Below are 19,510 nucleotides of genomic sequence, written 5' to 3'. Positions count from 1 at the left end.
ATGGACAATTAGAAGGGGGCTGCCAGATGCCTGGGGGAGATCTGCTCTCTGTTCCCTCTTCTGTTTTTCTTTAATTGCCAGAAGAAAATACACCTTTATCCAGTCCTTCCTAGCTAATGGTCAGACAAACTTTATTTCATTTCATTCACTCAATAACTATTGAGTATTCACTATGAGCCAGGTGAGGGACATCTAGTGGTGTTTCATGTGTGTCAGGGAGCTCAATCCTAACAACAACACTATAGCTTGGGTATTAGCATTTCTAAGACCAGGATAGCTCTCCCGTTGCAAAGCTTGTAAGAGCTTTGGTCCTGGAGTAAGATGTGTTACATTGGGTCCTTCAAGAAGCAGACACCAAATGAGTTAGATTTGTAAGAGATTCACTGGGGGAAACAGTGGTGAAGGGGAGTGGGAAGGGAGCCAGAGAAGAGTGGGAGAGCCATCTGACTGGTGCAGGTCTGGCCCCTATGAAAGAGAGAAGGAAGAGAGGGAGGGAAGGAGGGAAGGAAGTAAAAGACTGCAGTATAGTTCTCAAAGCCAGGTTGATGAAGAATCTTGATTCAAAGTCACCCAGGAAAGGAGTACACATTTCTCAGGAATAGGCTTGCCTTTAATATCCCTGCCATGCTCAGTCATTGACCAAGAGCAGCCTGTGGCATGCTTTGCCTTGTGTGAAAGTCCTGATGAATTCTGGAGGACAGCACTGGGGCTGCTGGTCAACCCCAATCCCAGGAGTACGGGATCTAAGAGGCACTTTCATAGTCCAAAGCCCAGTCCTGCCAATCACTCTCTGGGTGACGGTGGGCAAGTTAAGTAACCCCTTTAAGCCTCATCTTTTGTCTTCTCTAAAATAAGAGAATTCATACCTCGTAGGATTATATGGAGGAATACAGGAGATGATGCATATAAAAAAAGCATTTTGCACAGCTTGGCACCATAGTTAGTTCTTGAATGTTAAACAATCACTAGGTGTTATTACACCAATGATTCAAGCTTTTATTTTCTTCTCCAAAAGAAATGTTCCTTAAAAAGTAAACACACACACAAAAGTCAGAGAGGAACATTCTAGGTGAAAGGGAGTGGGAAGCTGGTTTGCTTGGTCTCCTCCACACTCGTACTGTTGCCCTCAGGGCTTCTCTGAGGAGCCCTAGGGTTTGGGGAAACATCAGGTGGAATCATATCATGTAGATAGTTTATGTGTGTGTGAGTGAATGGATTTTTAATTTTTTTATGTTGAGGAATTAAAATGATTTTATTTTACTTATTTTATTTTAAAAATTAATACACAGTACGATTGACCTTTTCAGGGTGTACAGTCCTGTGAGTTTTAAAACATGTGTTGATTTGTATAACCTCGACTCTGATGGAAACAGATCAGTTTCATCAACATCGTCGTACCCTGTCCCACTCCTCAACCCTGGTAACTACTGGTCTGTTCTCCATCACTACACTTCTGTCATTCTAAGAATGCCAAAAAATAGAATCCTACAGTATTCAATCTTTGGGGCCTGGCTTCTCTCACTCAGCAATAATGCCTTTGAGATTCTTCCAAGTCTTTGTGTGTATCAATCGTGGATTCCTTTTTTGGCTGAGTGATATTTCGATATATGGGGACACCATAGCTTGTTTATTCATTCTCCTGATTAAGGAAATTTGGGTTGTTTCCAGTTTAGAACAATGCCTGGCGGATAGTTGAAGGGATCATAAGCAACGGCCGTGGGATTTAGTTGTGTCCCCAACTATAGCTAAACACACGCCTCGGATGGTAGGACTAGAGAGCACAGCACTTAACTTTCTTTCCCAGATGCTTCTAGTTTATATTCCTAAGCCACTCACCAATGGTGTGCCCTTTCATCCATCCCTGCTGACATTTTTCAAGCATTTTAGTGACTCTGACCTCATTCTGTATTTAGCAACTTCATCACCTCAGTCCCCTGCTGTTAAAAATTTATCCTCACTAATATCAACAATCATTAGGTTTATTTGAGTAATGAAGACACAGATGCTATTTAAAACATTGAAGGAAAGTGGAGCTGTTTAAATTGAAGGCCTTCCAGCTCATGCTGCTCCCAAGGGACGTGGTCTGGCACTTCAAAGTCAGTCTGGAGCTGAGTTTGCTGTTCAGAGATGTGGAAAGTTGTGAAAAGTTGAAAGCTCTCTACCTCCAAAGTCTACTCACCAATGGAGTGAGAAGAATTTGGGGCTTCTGGTGGCGGTCCTAGAGCTTGAGGATCAGGAGGAATAAAGGAGGTAAAGCACGAGAGAAGAGCCTGTGTTATGCACTAGGTTTGGAACCACATGGGATGAAGTAGACAGTGAACCGCCCCCCCCGCCCCAATTCTCTCGAGGTGAGACTTCACTCCTTCCCCTTTTTACTCTGTGATCCAGTAGTCACAGTTTAGTACAGTGCTGGAGATATACACTATTAGTTAACTACCCCTCCTGCCCTCTGGGCTCTAACTGGTTGAGAATAGATACCAGGAGTTGGATGTAGTAAGGATGTTCTCCTAAGGTCAAGGCTGTCTGGGGTCCAATTTGAAATTGTTCATATAGACTCCTTTGCTAGCCCTTCTCTTCTTGGACTTCTTAGTAACATCTAACACATACCCACATGGCTCCTGCAAATAATCTTTCCCTGGAAAATAGAAGAGCCAGCTCTCACTTCTATGTCAACAGTGGGGCAGAAGGTGTAGATGTTATACAGACCCAAGATTAATACAGGGGTTTAATCTGGTGAAATCAGGAGTTTGGAGCTGGAGCGGTGTAGTCTCCCCCTCGATTCCCACTTTTCCACCATCAGGGACTCACATCATGTTGAGCAAAGCTTAGTACTCCCATAGGATGTGGAAAAAGAGGTGTTAGGGACGGAATTATACCCTTCCCTCCCCAATTCATATGTCTAAGTCCTAACCCCTAGTAGAACATGTATTTGGAGATAGGTTAATTAGGTTCTATATGCCCATAAGAGTGGAACCCTAATCCAATGGGACCCCAGTCCTATACCAGGACTGATGCCAGGGCTGATTGTACACTGCGAAGAGGCCAGGGACACAGCAAGAAGGTGACGATCCACAAGTCAAGGAGAGAGGCCTCTGGAGACACCAGCCTTGATCTTGAACTTCCAGGCTCCAGAACAGTAAGCAATCAATTACTCTTGGGTAAGCCCCCCAGGCTGTGACATTTGTAATGACAACCCTAGCAGGCATTCGAGAATCTCACCTAGATTTCAAGAGGCAGGGAGCTCTCAGCTGACATCTGAGAGATTCTGGTAAGAACTGATATCTCCGTCTTATTTATATGGTGCATGACAAAGAAGCAGCAGCCAGGATGAAGGGGGCAAAGTCCTGACATATAGAGCCAGGAGACCCCGCTACTCTTGGCTTGGACACTCACCAGTTTGTGACCTCCGACAGCAATTTCTTGAGCACCACTTTCCTCCAGCAGGAACACGATGAGAGCAAACCTGGCCCTGACTGCTTTATAGAGCTCTTTGGCTCACGAGGAGAGCAAACCTGGCCCTGACTGCTTTATAGAGCTCTGTGGCTCCAGAGAGAATACATGAAAGCTTCTTATTACTTGGGAAGTATAACTTTTGCCCAAGCTCTCATGCAATCACTTGGAGGCTTGACCAGGAATAGTGAGACACAAATGCCTATCACTGGATAGAGGAACACCTTGAGAAGTACTTCTATCATTTCTTACAGAATGAAGACATGCCCTGAATGAAGAATTAAAGTAGCATCCTTTCAACTGCTAAAGGGTGTGAAGAGACAACACTTGAGTTCTTACTAGTAAAGAAGACTCCAACATTTGGGCTGCTTTCATAAATTATTATGACTTCAGTTGGTAAAATCTTTTTCAAACAGCAATTTGTTTCATTTGGGATCAGGAGAAAGACAAACCATAAGAGACTCTTAATCTCACAAAACAACCTGAATGTTGCTGGGTGGGGGGGTTAGGGAGAGGTTGGTTGGGTTATAGACATGGGGGAGGGTATGTGCTATGGTGAGTGCTGTGAAATGTATAAGCCTGATGATTCACAGACCTGTATCCCTAGGGCAAATAATATGTTATATGTTAATAAAAAAGAAAGAAATTTTAAAAAATCCCCAGCAATTTGGAAAAATGTATCAAAGTCCTTAAAAATCTTTGTATTCTTTGACAGAGTAATTCCATTTATCATAACTTATTCTAAGGAAATAATGGGAAATACAGAAAGTTGTACACTTTAGGTGAGATGTTTCTTGCAACTTTATTTACTGTGGTGTAAATTAGGAAATATTTTAAATCCCTGACATTAGGAGAATGACTAAGAAGTCGTGGTATCTTTGTATGGTGGAAGATTACGTAGTCATTAACAGTATGTATACAAAAGTACATACAGTGAAATGAAAAAAGGCAGACTACAAACAAAATTGAAAGAAAATACAACAAAATGATAGCAGTTGGTGCTAGAATTATGTATTTTTATTTTCTGCTTTCTGCTTCTGTTTCTGGTAAATTTTCACTGTGGAAAATGTATATTTTTTTATAATCAGAAAAAAAAAGAAGTAACGGTCAAAGACGAAGGTAAGAACAACAACATATAAATTGTTCCCTTCCCTGTGACATGGAGTCCACTCTGCCTACCTGTTTGCCCCTCAGGAAGTATTGTGAAACTCAAATGAAGTAGTGTGCAGCAACATTTATTCTTTTCCTACGTCCTTCCTCAACCCAGAAGAGAATAAACAGAACAGAACAAACCTAGCCAGCAGGGAAGATCCCAAAAGAGACCTTCTACTCATTCATTACTCATCCTTCTTTCCAAGGGGTGGTCAGTGCTAGCTAGACTCATGACGCAGGTGAAGCCCCTGACATTCATTAGCCTAGTTTATCAATTGGGTCAAGTTCACATTTCCTTCAGCTATCTTGGCCTAATTTGGAGATTCCTAGCCCCGGCCGCACATTAAAATCACCTGGAGGAGTTTTTAAAAGCTATTGCTAAGAGGCCTCACCTCTAGTGATTCAAACTCATTTGATCTTGGATGAGGTTAGTTTCCAAAACTGCTAGGTGATTCCACCATGCATCTTGGCCAAGGACCACTGTATTGATTGAATCAGGCTCTTTGAATTTCCAGCCTCTTCAGGGTACACAGACCAGGTAGGACCTGCCTTTTTCTCAGCCTCCAGGTCTTGACTTTCTCTGTTCCAGCTTCTTAACCTGTGAATGGTAGAAGACCATGTCAGGTCTTTACCAGGGGATGACTGTCTTCACTTTGTAAAGCAGGGAGCAGAAAGCTTCATTGGAGGCTCCATTCAATCATTTATTTTATTTTTAAAATTAAAAAAAATTAAATTGTTTATTTAAATTCAATTTAGGTAACATATGCTGTATTATCAATTTCAGGGGTAGAATTTAGTGATTCATCAGTTGCATATAACCCCCAGTGCTCATTCCATCAAGTAGCTTCCTTAATGCCTGTCACCCAGTTACCCATCCCCCACCACCCTCCAGCAACTCTCAGTTTGTTTCTTACAGTTAAGAGTCTCTAAAGGTTTGCCCCTATGTTTTCATCTTATTTTATTTTTCCTTCCCTTTTGGGGCTCCATTCAAACTATCTTCTCCAACCTAGTTTTATCATTAAGGAGGCTGACTTAACTCTGAGCCTCATATGATTCCTGGTATCTGTTCTCAACCAGTTAGAGCCAAGAGGGCAGGAAAGGGAGTTACTTGACATTGTATATCTCCAACATCATAATAAATATGATTACTGTATCACAGAGCTAACAGGGAAAGTAGTGAAAAACTTTGCAAGGGAAAGGGAGAATTTGCCAGGTTGCGTTTGAATGGAGCATATAGATCTCTAGGCCAAGGAGATAAAAGAGGAAGGATATTTCAGAGGGAAAGCATGGGGATGTGAAAATCCTTACAGGGTCCTGGATCAGCAGAAAGTTTTATGATTGGAGCATAGAGTAAACATTTGGGGAATGTCACACAAGAATAGAAATGTATTTTTGGAGTTTTGAGTGCCATGCTAATGAATCTATCTAGCCATTAGAGAAACTTATGCAAGAGTCACAGCTATAATCAGAAAGTCAGAAGCAGTGGCCAAGGGGGACATGGATGCCTATGTTTTATGTGGGTTTAAAACCTGTTTGCTGGGTGGCGCCTGACAGTACCAGAGGTGGTATTTTTCACTTTTGCCTACTTGGTAATTCACTTTCCTCTCTCAGCATCTTTCTTCCTGTTCTTTCTGCAGAAATTCAAGAAGTAAATGAGCCATCACAAGCAGTGTTCTGTACAAGGCTGGCTCTAGGCAGATCTTTCAAGTGGGCCATTCTGGGGGCACCTTCAGTTTTCTCCAGCCTTTTCACAACTGGTGGGCTCCTTTCCCTCCTCATACAAACAACCTTGTAACTGCCTCTATCAACACCTTCTTTCTGTATGCATCCATCCATCCATATGTATATTAAATTTTTTTATTTATTTCTAATTTTTTAATAAACATATAATGTATTTTTATCCCCAGGGGTTCAGGTCTGTGAATCGCCAGGTTTACACACTTCACAGCACTGGCCATAGCACACACCCTCCAAAATGTCCATAACCTCCCTCCCCCTCTCCCAACCCCACCTCCCCCCAGCAACCCCCAGTTTGTTTTGTGAGATTAAGAGATACTTATGGTTTGTCTCCCTCCCAATCCCATCTTGTTTCATTTATTCTTATCCCCCTAACCCCCCATGTTGCATCTCCACATCCTCATATCAGAGAGATCATACAATATTTGTCCTTCTCCAATTGACTTATTTTACTAAGCATGATACCCTCCAGTTCCATCCACGTTGTCGCAAATGGCAAGATTTCATTTCTTTTGATGGCTGCATAGTATTCCATTGTGTATATATACCACCTCTTCTTTATCCATTCATCTGTTGATGGACATCTAGGTTCTTTCCATAGTTTGGCTATTGTAGACATTGCTGCTATAAACATTCGGGTGCATGTGCCCCTTCGGATCACTACGTTTGTATCTTTAGGGTAAATACCCGGTAGTGCAATTGCTGGGTCATAGGGTAGCTCTATTTTCAACATTTTGAGGAACCTCCATGCTGTTTTCCAGAGTGGTTGCACCAGCTTGCATTCCCACCAACAGTGTAGGAGGGTTCCCCTTTCTCCGCATCCTCGCCAGCATCTGTCATTTCCTGACTTGTTAATTTTAGCCATTCTGACTGGTGTGAGGTGATATCTCATTGTGGTTTTGATTTGTATTTCCCTGATGCCGAGTGATGTGGAGCACTTTTTCATGTGTCTGTTGGCCTTCTGGATGTCTTCTTTGCAGAAATGTCTGTTCATGTCCTCTGCCCATTTCTTGATTGGATTGTTTGTTCTTTGGGTGTTGAGTTTGCTAAGTTCCTTATAGATTTTGGACACTAGCCCTTTATCTGATATGTCGTTTGCAAATATCTTCTCCCATTCTGTCAGTTGTCTTTTGGTTTTGTTAACTGTTTCCTTTGCTGTGCAAAAGCTTTTGATCTTGATGAAATCCCAATAGTTCATTTTTGCCCTTTCTTCCCTTGCCTTTGTCGTTGTTCCTAGGAAGATGTTGCTGCGGCTGAGGTCGAAGAGGTTGCTGACTGTGTTCTCCTCAAGAATTTTGATGGATTCCTTTCTCACATTGAGGTCCTTCATCCATTTGGAGTCTATTTTCGTGTGTGGTGTAAGGAAGTGGTCCAATTTCATTTTTCTGCATGTGGCTGTCCAATTTTCCCAGCACCATTTATTGAAGAGGCTGTCTTTTTTCCATTGGACATTCTTTCCTGCTTTGTCGAAGATTAGTTGACCATAGAGTTGAGGGTCTATTTCTGGGCTCTCTATTCTGTTCCATTGATCTGTGTGTCTGTTTTTGTGCCAGTACCATGCTGTCTTGATGATGATGGCTTTGTAATAGAGCTTGAAGTCCGGAATTGTGATGCCACCAACTTTGGCTTTCTTTTTCAATATTCCTTTGGCTATTCGAGGTCTTTTCTGGTTCCATATAAATTTGAGGATTATTTGTTCCATTTCTTTGAAAAAAATGGATGGTATTTTGATAGGGATTGCATTAAATGTGTAGATTGCTTTAGGTAGCATAGACATTTTCACAATATTTATTCTTCCAATCCAGGAGCATGGAACATTTTTCCCTTTCTTTGTGTCTTCCTCAATTTCTTTCATGAGTACTTTATAGTTTTCTGCGTATAGATTCTTAGCCTCTTTGGTTAGGTTTATTCCTAGGTATCTTATAGTTTTGGGTGCAATTATAAATGGGATTGACTCCTTAGTTTCTCTTTCTTCTGTCTTGTTGTTGGTGTACAGAAATCCAACTGATTTCTGTGCATTGATTTTATATCCTGACACTTTACTGAATTCCTGTACAAGTTCTAGCAGTTTTGGAGTGGAGTCTTTTGGGTTTTCCACATATAGTATCATATCATCTGCAAAGAGTGATAGTTTGACTTCTTCTTTGCCGATTTGGATGCCTTTAATTTCTTTTTGTTGTCTGATTGCTGAGGCTAGGAATTCTAGTACTATGTTGAATAACAGTGGTGATAATGGACATCTCTGCTGTGTTTCTGACCTTAATGGAAAAACTTTCAGTTATTCTCCATTGAGAATGATATTTGCGGTGGGTTTTTCATAGATGGCTTTGATAATATTGAGGTATGTGCCCTCTATCCCTACACTTTGAAGAGTTTTGATCAGGAAGGGATGCTGTACTTTGTCAAATGCTTTTTCAGCATCTATTGAGAGTATCATATGGTTCTTGTTCTTTCTTTTATTAATGTATTCTACCACATTGATTGATTTGTGGATGTTGAACCAACCCTGCAGCCCTGGAATAAATCCCACATGGTCATGGTGAATAATCCTTTTAATGTACTGTTGAATCCTATTGGCTAGTATTTTGGTGAGAATTTTTGCATCTGTGTTCATCAAGGATGTTGGTCTGTAGTTCTCTTTTTTGGTGGGATCCTTGTCTGGTTTTGGGATCAAGGTGATGCTGGCCTCATAAAATGAGTTTGGAAGTTTTCCTTCCATTTCTATTTTTTGGAACAGTTTCAGGAGAATAGGAATTAGTTCCTTTAAATGTTTGGTAGAATTCCCCTGGGAAGCCATCTGGCCCTGGGATTTTGTTTGTTTGGAGATTTTTGATGACTATTTCAATCTCTTTACTGGTTATGGGCCTGTTCAGGTTTTCTATTTCTTTCTGGTTCAGTTGTCCTAGAGACAGTTTATATGTCTCTAGGAATGCATGCATTTCTTCCAGATTGTCAAATTTGTTGGCGTAGAGTTGCTCATCGTATGTTCTTATAATTGTCTGTATTTCTTTGGTGTTAGCTGTGATCTCTCCTCTTTCATTCATGATTTTATTGATTTGGGTCCTTTCTCTTTTCTTTTTGATAAGTCAGGCCAGGGGTTTATCAATCTTATTGATTCTTTCAAAGAACCAGCTCCTAGTTTCATTGATTTTTTCTATTGTTTTTTTGGTTTCTATTTCATTGATTTCTGCTCCGATCTTTATGATTTCTCTTCTCCTGCTGGGTTTAGGCTCTCTTTCTTGTTCTTTCTCCAGCTCCTCTAGGTGTAGGGTTAGGTTGTGTACTTGAGACCTTTCTTGTTTCTTGAGAAAGGCTTGTACCGCTATATAGTTTCCTCTCAGGACTGCCTTTGCTGTGTCCCACAGATTTTGGACCGTTGTGTTTTCATTATCATTTGTTTCCATGAATTTTTTCAATTCTTCTTTAATTTCCTGGTTGACCCATTCATTCTTTAGAAGGATGCTGTTTAGTCTCCATGTATTTGGGTTCTTTCCAGCTTTCCTCTTGTGATTGAGTTCTAGCTTCAGAGCATTGTGGTCTGAAAATATGCAGGGAATGATCCTAATCTTTTGATACTGGTTGAGACCTGATTTAGGACCCAGGTTGTGATCTATTCTGGAGAATGTTCCATGTGCACTAGAGAAGAATGTGTATTCTGTTGCTTTGGGATGAAATGTTCTGAACATATCTGTGATGTCCATCTGGTCCAGTGTGTCATTTAAGACCTTTATTTCCTTGTTGATCTTTTGCTTGGATGATATGTCTATTTCAGTGAGGGGAGTGTTAAAGTCCCCTACTATTATCGTATTATTATTGATGTGTTTCTTTGATTTTGTTATTAATTGGTTTATATAGTTGGCTGCTCCCACGTTAGGGGCATAGATATTTAAAATTGTTAGATCTTCTTGTTGGACAGACCCTTTGAGTAGGATATAGTGTCCTTCCTCATCTCTTATTATAGTCTTTGGCTTAAAATCTAATTGATCTGATATAAGGATTGCCACCCAGCTTTCTTCTGATGCCCATTAGCATGGTAAATTGTTTCCCACCCCCTCACTTTAAACCTGGAGGTGTCTTTGCGTCTAAAATGAGTTTCTTGTAGGCAACATATTGATGAGTTTTGTTTTTTATCCATTCTGATACCCTGTGTCTTTTGATTGGGGCATTTAGCCCATTAACATTCAGGGTAACTATTGAGAGATATGAATTTAATGCCATTATATTGCCTGTAAGGTGACTGTTACTGTATATTGTCTCTGTACCTTTCTGATCTACTACTTTTAGGCTCTCTCTTTGCTTGGAGGACCCCTTTCAATATTTCCTTTAGAGCTGGTTTGGTGTTTGATCCATATGTATATTAAATTAACTCTGAGTTCATGTTGATTTCTCTGACTTTCATGTAGAATCACAAGGGTCATTTGAGCCTCTTCCTTACTTATCTGTAACCACCCACTGCAACAGTGAGAAACCTGGCTCCTGCCATCTCCCACCATCTTTTAATTTTTCCATTCTAGTATTCATGTATGGTGGTTTCAGGTTAACTTGTCCTTACGTGGGAAACAGCTTTATCAATTATAGTATAGGGCTAATATACAATTCCTTTGGCCTTTAGTCCTGTAGACAGCCCTCATTCCCAAAGTTATTTAGTTCAACATCTTGTTCTTCCATCCCCTTCAGTGAGATTAATCCATACATTTGTCCAACAATACATCAGATCCATTCTGGGAGCTCCCAATCTCCAATATCAATTTTTAAAAATTTGACATATTAAGATTTACTCTGAATTTAAAATCTCTATGGGGTTTGTCAAGTGAATAATTGTCATGTATCCACCATTAGAGTTTTATATAGAATAGTTTCACCACACTAAAAACAAAAAAACAAAACAAAACAAAAACCCCTCCTTCTTCCTAAACCTGTGATCTGTTCACTGAGTTTTGCTTATATGACATTCTAGAATGTCATCTTAATGGAACTTCATACTATGTAGTCTTTCCAGACTAGCTTCTTTCACTTGGCAATGTGCACTAAAGATTCATTCGTGACTTTGAATATCTTGATAGTTCATTCTCTTCTTATCACTGAATAGTACTCCATTGGATGGATGTATCACAGTCTGTTGGTCCATTATCATTACCTAATGAAGGATGTCTTGGGTGCTTCCAGTTTCGGGTGATTATGAATAAGGCACCATAAATATTCATGTGTAGGTTTTGTCAAGGAATAATTGCAAAAGGGAAGTTAAACAGGCAAAGAAGACTTTTTTCGAGACTGTTGCAACTGGAGAGAGAGATTGACCTCAACTTCACTGAAAACAAAAGGTGGAATTTTTGTGTGCTGAGAGTTTCAGTGGTGGAATGGTTGGGGGACTTGTTGGGGGAGATTGTTGGGGGGAATTCTGCTCAGTGTGATTAAGCCATTTGTTTGCTAGTTAGTACTTACCTTCCCACAGAGACGGGGAGATAGGGGACCGATCTGTCTTTATGATTACATTTCAGTGGCATGGCTCCCACATCCTTGAGGAAAATATTCCTGGTGTATAAAACTGGTAAGAGCCTGGGAGAAGATTTACAACTCAACGGGGCAGAGAAAGAATTTACAGTTGCAAGATTTCTTTAAATTTTTTAAAAAGATTTAATTTATTTATTTAACAGAAAGATTCATAGTGAGAGAAGGAACACAACCGGGGGGAGTGGGAGAGGAAGAAGTGGGGAGCCTGATGAGGGGCTCGATCCCAGGACCCTGGGATCATGATCTGAGCCGTGGGCAGATGCTTAATGACTGAGCCACCCAGGTGCCCCATATAGTTGCAAGTTTCCTAATATAAATGCTCTAAGAAACAGAAGAGCAGAGTCTTCTGGTTAGGAAGAAATCTGTCTATCCAAGATCTATAAAGAACTTCTCAAACTCAACACCCAAAAAACAAATAATCAAGTCAAAAAATGGGGAGAAGACATGAACAGACCCTTCTCCAAAGAAGACATATGAATGACCAACAAACACATGAAAAAATGTTCAACATCATTAGCCATCAGGGAAATTCAAATGAAAACCACACTGAGATATTACCTTACACCAGTCAGAATGGCAAAAATTAACAACTCAGGAAACAACAAATGTTGGAGAGGATGTGGGGAAAGGGAAATACACTCTTGGTGGGAATGCAAGTTGGTACAGCCATTTTGCAAAATAGTGTGGAGGTTCCTCAAAAAGTTAAAAATAGAGCTACCTTGTGACCCAGCAACTGCACTCCTGTGTAAGATACAGATGTAGTGACAAGATACAGATGTAGTGACATCCCATTGTTCATAATAGCAATGTCCACAATAGCCAAACTGTGGAAGGAGCTGAGATGCCCTTCAACAAATGAATGGATAAAGAAGATGTCCATAAACACAATGGAATATTAGACATCAGAAGGGATGAACATACCCAACATTTGCATCAACATGAATAGAACTGGAGGGAATTATGCTAAGTGAAATAAGTTAAGCAGAGAACGACAATAATCATATAGTTTCACTTATTTGTGGAACATAAGGAATAGCATGGAGAACATTAGGAGAAGGAAGGGAAAAGTGAAGGGGGAGAATTAGAGGGGGAGATAATCTATGGGAGACTGTGGACTCTGAGAACAGAGGGTTTTAGAAGGGAGGTGGGTAGAGGGATGGGTGAACCTGGTGATGGGTGTTAAGGAGGGCACGTATTGCATGGAGTACTGGGTGTTATATGCAAATAATGAATCATGGAAATAAAAAACTAATGATGTACTGAATATCACTAGAAAATAATAATAAAAAAAAGGTTAAATTGCTATAAAAAAGAACACTGTCTAAAGTTTAGTTCAGCTGAGGGGATTACTAAGCTATTCGTGTCAGTGTTTGTGTAGACTTAAGTTTTCAAATTCTTTGAGTAAATACCTATGAGCACGATTGCTGGATTGTATGAGACTATGTCTAACTTTGTAAGAAACTGCCTAGCTACTTCCAAAGTGCTTTGCCATTTTGCATTTTCACTAGCAGCGAATGAGAGTTCCTGTGGCTCAACATCCAGCCATTGGCATTGTCCATTTTTTGGATTTCAGCCATTTAAATAGGTGTGTAGTAGATATTCTTTAAATGGGACCCCAGCCTCCGGTGCTTTGTGGACTTCCCTCTCCCAGACTTCCCTCCCCACAGAGGCTCCTTTCTTCTGGGTGTCTGGTCTGCTCAGGCTCACTTCATGGACTCCTTCTCCAACATTCTGCTACTCTTCGCACTGAGCCTCAGGACTCACCCCTACCTGCTTCAAGCCCAAGGTCAGGTTGCTGAATGCATTATTTATTTGCAGGCTAATGTATGCCTCCTGCTGAAGCAAACAGGAGACCATGGGCTGGTATAACTTCAGGAAATGAGGGGAAGGGGAAGGGACTCTGAGGTTTCTGAGTGGTCAGATGTGTGAGGTTGAGGGTGGCTGAGCCAAATAGCGTGAGCTTTGGGGGAAAGATGAGGAGAGTAGGATAAAATCTAGAAAGTATCGGGGGATCTAGTCAAAGTCCAATTCTGGCTTGATGTAAAGTGGGTTATGTGGGATTCTTGAGTGAGGATCAGATTTTCATGAAGATGCAAATGAGGAGCTTCTGCAAAGGCTGGGGATACAGATGTGCCTGTTAACATTAATGATGGAGTGAGCTTTGGAGTGGACATAGTTATGAGATGGTTTGTTTTTGTTTTTGTTCATTTTTACTAGGCAGGTTCTATTCTAGAGTTAAGACTGAAACATTCTAAAACAGCCATGGGATGAAATACAAGAATGAAGAGATGAGAAATCTCTGCTTTTCTTTGGGTGATCGAGAACAAGCTGTCCAGTGCAAGTAACTTGCCTCCAATTCCCTAATGTTGGCAAAACCCAAAAAATTCTTGATGGAAGATTTGGTCCCAGGAATGCCTGAGGATCTGACAGAGTGAATTGGCCTGGACTTGGAAAAGTAGTGACAGCTGCCATGAGGATTATAGATAGAGACAGAAAGGGCCCAGCTGTGGGCCCATGTTGTCTCATGGTTTGAGAAGTGATAGCAAAGGCCGAGGCTGGACAAAGGCTCCCAGAGCAATGGAGCTGCATGTCTACACTCGCGGGCAGGTGTGGCTGTGGGGGAACATGGACGTCAAGAGGGTGTATTACAGGGAGAATGGTTGGATGGGGAGGCTGCCCTTCCCATCCAGGTGGCTTCCATCCAGTGATGAGTGCAGCAGGCTTACCAGGGAAGCCCCATTTCAGCCCAATGCAGGACTCCTCTAACGGGCAGCTTTTGCTTGGGGACACGCCATTGGCCTGGTCAAGATGGTCCCAGAATGACGCTGCAGCCTGTGGCTCTTCCTATGCCATTCTCCATCCTCTTTCCTTTCCCAGCTGTTGGTCTTGCACAGTGGACTTGCATGTCTTGCCCTGTCCACTCGCTCGTCATCCTTCGCGGCCATTCCCCTTGCACGTTTTATCTTGGGTTGGTGGCTGCTTCTCTGAGGTCCTGAACTGACAAGATAAGGGAGCATGAGGAGGACTGTTCTAGGCAGAGGGTGCCTTGGAAGGTTCAGAGGGGCTTCTCCCTGTTCAACAGTTTGTCTTCATCATCTCTGAGCCCCTTGTATATGACACCTGGCATTGTTCCTGCGGCCATGACTGGGACTTCTCTGCCCTGCAGAATTTGCCTTGGGCAACCTCTCCTGGTGCACCCTGGCTGTGGAAAATTCCTAAATTCCTCCTGCCTGGGCCTCTTATTTGTGGGAGGCATTCCTTCCAACTTACAGGAGCCCAGGAGCAGGAATCAGATGCTGCTACTGAATGTGTGTAACTCCTGCAGATCAAGGATTAAAGTGTTCCCAGTGTATTAGCCATAATGCAAGCTGGTTCTGCCACAGACGTCTGGCTGTCCTAGAGCCTGGGCTTCAAAGGAGAGGGCACACCTTGCAAGGTGACCAGAAGCTCTCAGGAGCACACCGAGAAGTTTTCTGGTTCTAGAACCCAGTAGTTACATAGGCACGCATGTAGGGCCCCAGAATGCTCAGGGTGTCCAGGAGGGTCTAAAACCCTATGAGATGACTAAGAAACTTCTCCCAGGACCTGCAGGGAGTGTTATCCCTCAATTCTCATCCCCTTCATCCAGGGCTTGTGGTCTGATAACCCTTACAGCAAAAGAAGTTCCCAGAATGATATCTGAGGAGTTACAGGGCCACTGATGGGAAATGGGTGACGAATTTAAAACCAGGGGTCTTAGGGACAGTGGCAAATGGGCTGGTGCAGGAGGTGCAGGGGAAGTCCACCATAAGGTCTGACCCTCACGAGAGCACCAGGGTCTGGTTTACTGGCTGCTGGGAGCATGGTGTGAGGATGGGCTCGCAGGCTGAAAGACTCAGGAAGGGGCTGTTGCGGGGAGGTCCATGGAGACAGTGAATATGCTCAGGCAGCTTGTATGCTGGAAGGCCTGCACAGAGTTAGGGTCCAAAGCCCAGGCCCAGGCCTCACTGGAGTGGACCTCTCATGAGTCATGGCCCTCCTTGTTTCCCAGGTGGAAATCCTAGCCACAAGCCCCTCTTTCCTCGGAGCCTGGTGGGAAGGAGTCGGTGAAGTAGCAGGAAGAACAGAACGTGGTTTGTTCTCTACTCTTTCCCACCAACACCGGCTCCACGTGGACAGGGCATCTGTTATAGAGACTGTTAAAGGCTCTCGGAACACATTGAGCTACACTGTGTGGTGCCTACCTTCCTGCCAAGTGAGCAGGCCTGGCAGTGGCCATGTCCAGCCTCTGTGGCCTCTGTGGCCTCCCAGAGGGGACCCCAGGGTCTGCAGAGGAGGCAGGGCAAGGTGAGCAGATGAGGCCATGCCCTGCTTGGGGAAGAGTGAAGGAAAAGACTCTTGTATCTAATATTTGTTCCTTTCTTCCGCTTTCTTGGTCTTCATTCCACTCTGCCAAGTTACTCTTATTTAAAAAGAGCTTGATTATGTTTTCCAAAAATTATGTAGTCTAAGAGTTGTTATTGAGACACATCATAGTTGATATTAATGGAGTGCGCGCTATGTGCCAAATGCTGGACAAACACTAGAAGGAGAAGTGATTCTTATGCCCATTTTACAGATGGGAAAATGGTAACTTAGAAAACCAGATAATTTGCTTGAGACATGAGCCAGTATTGTAGAGAAAAGAACTGAAACTTTGCTTCAAAGACCCTTCTTTTATCACACACCTTAATGCTTTTTCCATCTGTAGAAATAAAGGCTGTTACCAAGAAAGAAAGAAAGGCAGTCAGAATTCCATCAAAGGAAACTGTTAACATGTTGGCATATAACCTTCCAGATATTTGCTATGCTATTTCAGTTTTTGAAGTGTTCTTTCATAACGCCTTATGGACGTGTTTCTAAATCAATAAATATGACTTCACAGTGTTCCATGATATGAAGGCACCCCATAATTTTTTTTAACTAATCCCCACTTCTTAGGTGCTGTCAGATTTTGCTCTTAAAAACAGTGCTTTGATGGCCATTCTTTTTTTTTTTTTCCGCATGAACTCCATGCCTAGTGTGGAGCCCAATGCGGGGCTTGAACTCATGACCTTGAGCTCAAGACCTGAGCTGAGATCAAGGGGGACTCCTTTTTTTTTTTTTAATATTTTTTAATTTTTCAGTGTTTTCTGCTTGGATATATATATTTTTTTAATTAATTTATTTTTTCAGCGTAACAGTATTCATTGTTTTTGCACAACACCCAGTGCTCCATGTCAAGGGGGACTCTTAACTGACTGGGCCACCCAGGCCCTCTGTGAAGTACATTCTTGTTCATGCATCTTTTCTTTTTTTTTTTAAAGATTTTATTTATTTACTTGACAGAGAGACAGCAAGAGAGGGAACACAAGCAAAGGGAGTGGGAGAGGGAGAAGCAGGCTTCCCACCGAGCAGAGAGCCCCATGCGGGGCCCTATCCCAGGACTCCGGGACCGTGACCTGAGCCGAAGGCAAGTGCTCAATGGCTGAGCCACCCAGGCACCCCTTGTTCATGCAGCTTTGAAAACGTGTCCAGCATTTTCCATAGCATACTTTGCCAGAAGTGAATTTGGGAGTAAAGTAGCTGGGTACCTTTTAGGTGGGACCTGTTGACAGGTGACCATCCAGAGGGGACCTGCAAATCACGTTCCCACCAGCAGAGGGTCTCTTTCTGAGAAAAGTTTGAGAAACACCATTTAGAGGGATCTCTCATTTTCCTTGGACTTGCCAGCACTCACTTTGGTGTCTGTTCCTCTTACTTTTCGACTTTGCAACTTTGCAAAACTTTCTGGTGCTGAGGATGCCTGCATGTTTCTCTGATGCTGTTTTTGTTTAAAAATGACTACATGGAGGCATATTTTGCTTATCACATAATTCACTCTTTTAAAGTATACAATTCAATCATTTTTATTAAATTTACCAAGTTGTGCAGTCATCCCCATAAATCAACTTTAGAATATTCTCATCACTTAAGTAGGATCCCTCATGCATATTCACTACTAATTCTCCTCCTCCCCTCCTCCCCTCCCCCCTCCAACCCCCCTTCCCCACCTCCACCTTCTCTGTCCCTGCCCCAGGCAACCACTAATCAATCTACTTTCTGTCTCTACAATGTTGCCTTTTCTGGACATTTCATATAAATGGAATCATACAATAGGTAGTCTCTGGTCTCTTTGTTTGTTTTTTTTTTAATTATGTTATGTTAATCACCATACAGTACATCATTAGTTTTTTGATGTAGTGTTCCATGATTCATTGTTTGGATATAGCACCCATTGTCTCTGGCTTCTTTTAATGAGCATAATGTTTTAAAGGTCCGTCCACGTTGTAGCATTGTAGGAATGCAGCAGTGGCCCATTTCCTTTTATTGCTGGATAGTCTGTCATTGTATGTTTATACCTCATTTTGTGTAGCCATTTACCGGTTGATGGACATTTGAGTTGTTTCCAATTTTTTAGTGTTATGGATAGTGCAGCAGAGAACATTCATGTGCAAATCAGTGTGCACATATGTTTTTATTTCTCTTGGGTAGATACTTAAGAGGGGAATTGCTGGATCATATGGCAAATTTATGTTTAAGTTTTTAAGACATTACCGAACTGTTGTTTTCCAAAGTGGCTGTGCCATTTTATATTCCCACCAGCCATGAGTTCAGGTTTCTGGTTTCCCACATCCTTACCAACCTTTGTTACTGCCCATCTTTGCCATGCTAGCTATCAGTAAGTATGAAATGGTATCTTGCTGTGGGTTTAATTTATGTTTCCTTAGTGACTAATGATGTTGAGCATTTTTATGCCCTTTACATATTTTAGAAGTAAAGCTATCCATTGGAGAAAATTTTTTAAAATACAGAAAAACCAAAGAATCAAAGAAAGAACAACCCCAGTGTATCTCCACATCTGGATATAACCATTTGCCAATTGATGTCTCTTCAGTCAATGTATGTGTGGGTCTTTTTCACGAATTGGTGTCTTACTGTATATGTGGTTTTGAAAATTATTTTTTTCCCTCCGCATTTCTTCACATCATTAGACATTCTTCTACAAGCCCTCCCTCCTCAATATAATCCTTCATACAAGTGAAATCTGTCACGGAATCTCAAGCTACAACATGGGAAGAAGAGCATCTCTGCACAGAGGCTGGGTAGAATGGCTCCTGCCAGATCACATGCTCCCCGTCCCTCCCCCCACTGAAGGCCAGCTTTCAAAACACTTTTATAGATTATGTTTAATGGCTGCAACTAATTCTCTACTGTAGAATCTTAACAGTATGAAGTTATTAAGAAGGTTCCCACCTTAATTCCCACCCCAGCCTGTTGGGGTTTGAATCTCAGCTCTGCCACTTATTAGCTATGTAGTCAACTGTGCCCTTGGCCTCAGTTTCCTTGTTTGTACATGGAAATAATAAAGTCCCCACTGTCACAGGAGAGCTCTGTGGGCACATACGTCAATATTTTGCCCGTCTCAGGTTTGAGTCACTTAATTTCATATATTTGTATAACAAAACTTAAGGATGACCATTTAAAAACATGACTTTTTAAAAATTTATTTTTTTCAGTGTTCCAAGACTCATTGTTTATCCACCACACCCAGTGTTCCATGCAATACGTGCCCTCCTTAATACCCACCACCAGGCTCATCCTTCCCCCTACCTTCCTCCCC

Source organism: Meles meles, chromosome 18, assembly GCF_922984935.1.
Source record: "Meles meles chromosome 18, mMelMel3.1 paternal haplotype, whole genome shotgun sequence".
Lineage (NCBI taxonomy): Eukaryota > Metazoa > Chordata > Mammalia > Carnivora > Mustelidae > Meles > Meles meles.
Note: the sequence above shows the minus strand (reverse complement) of the source record.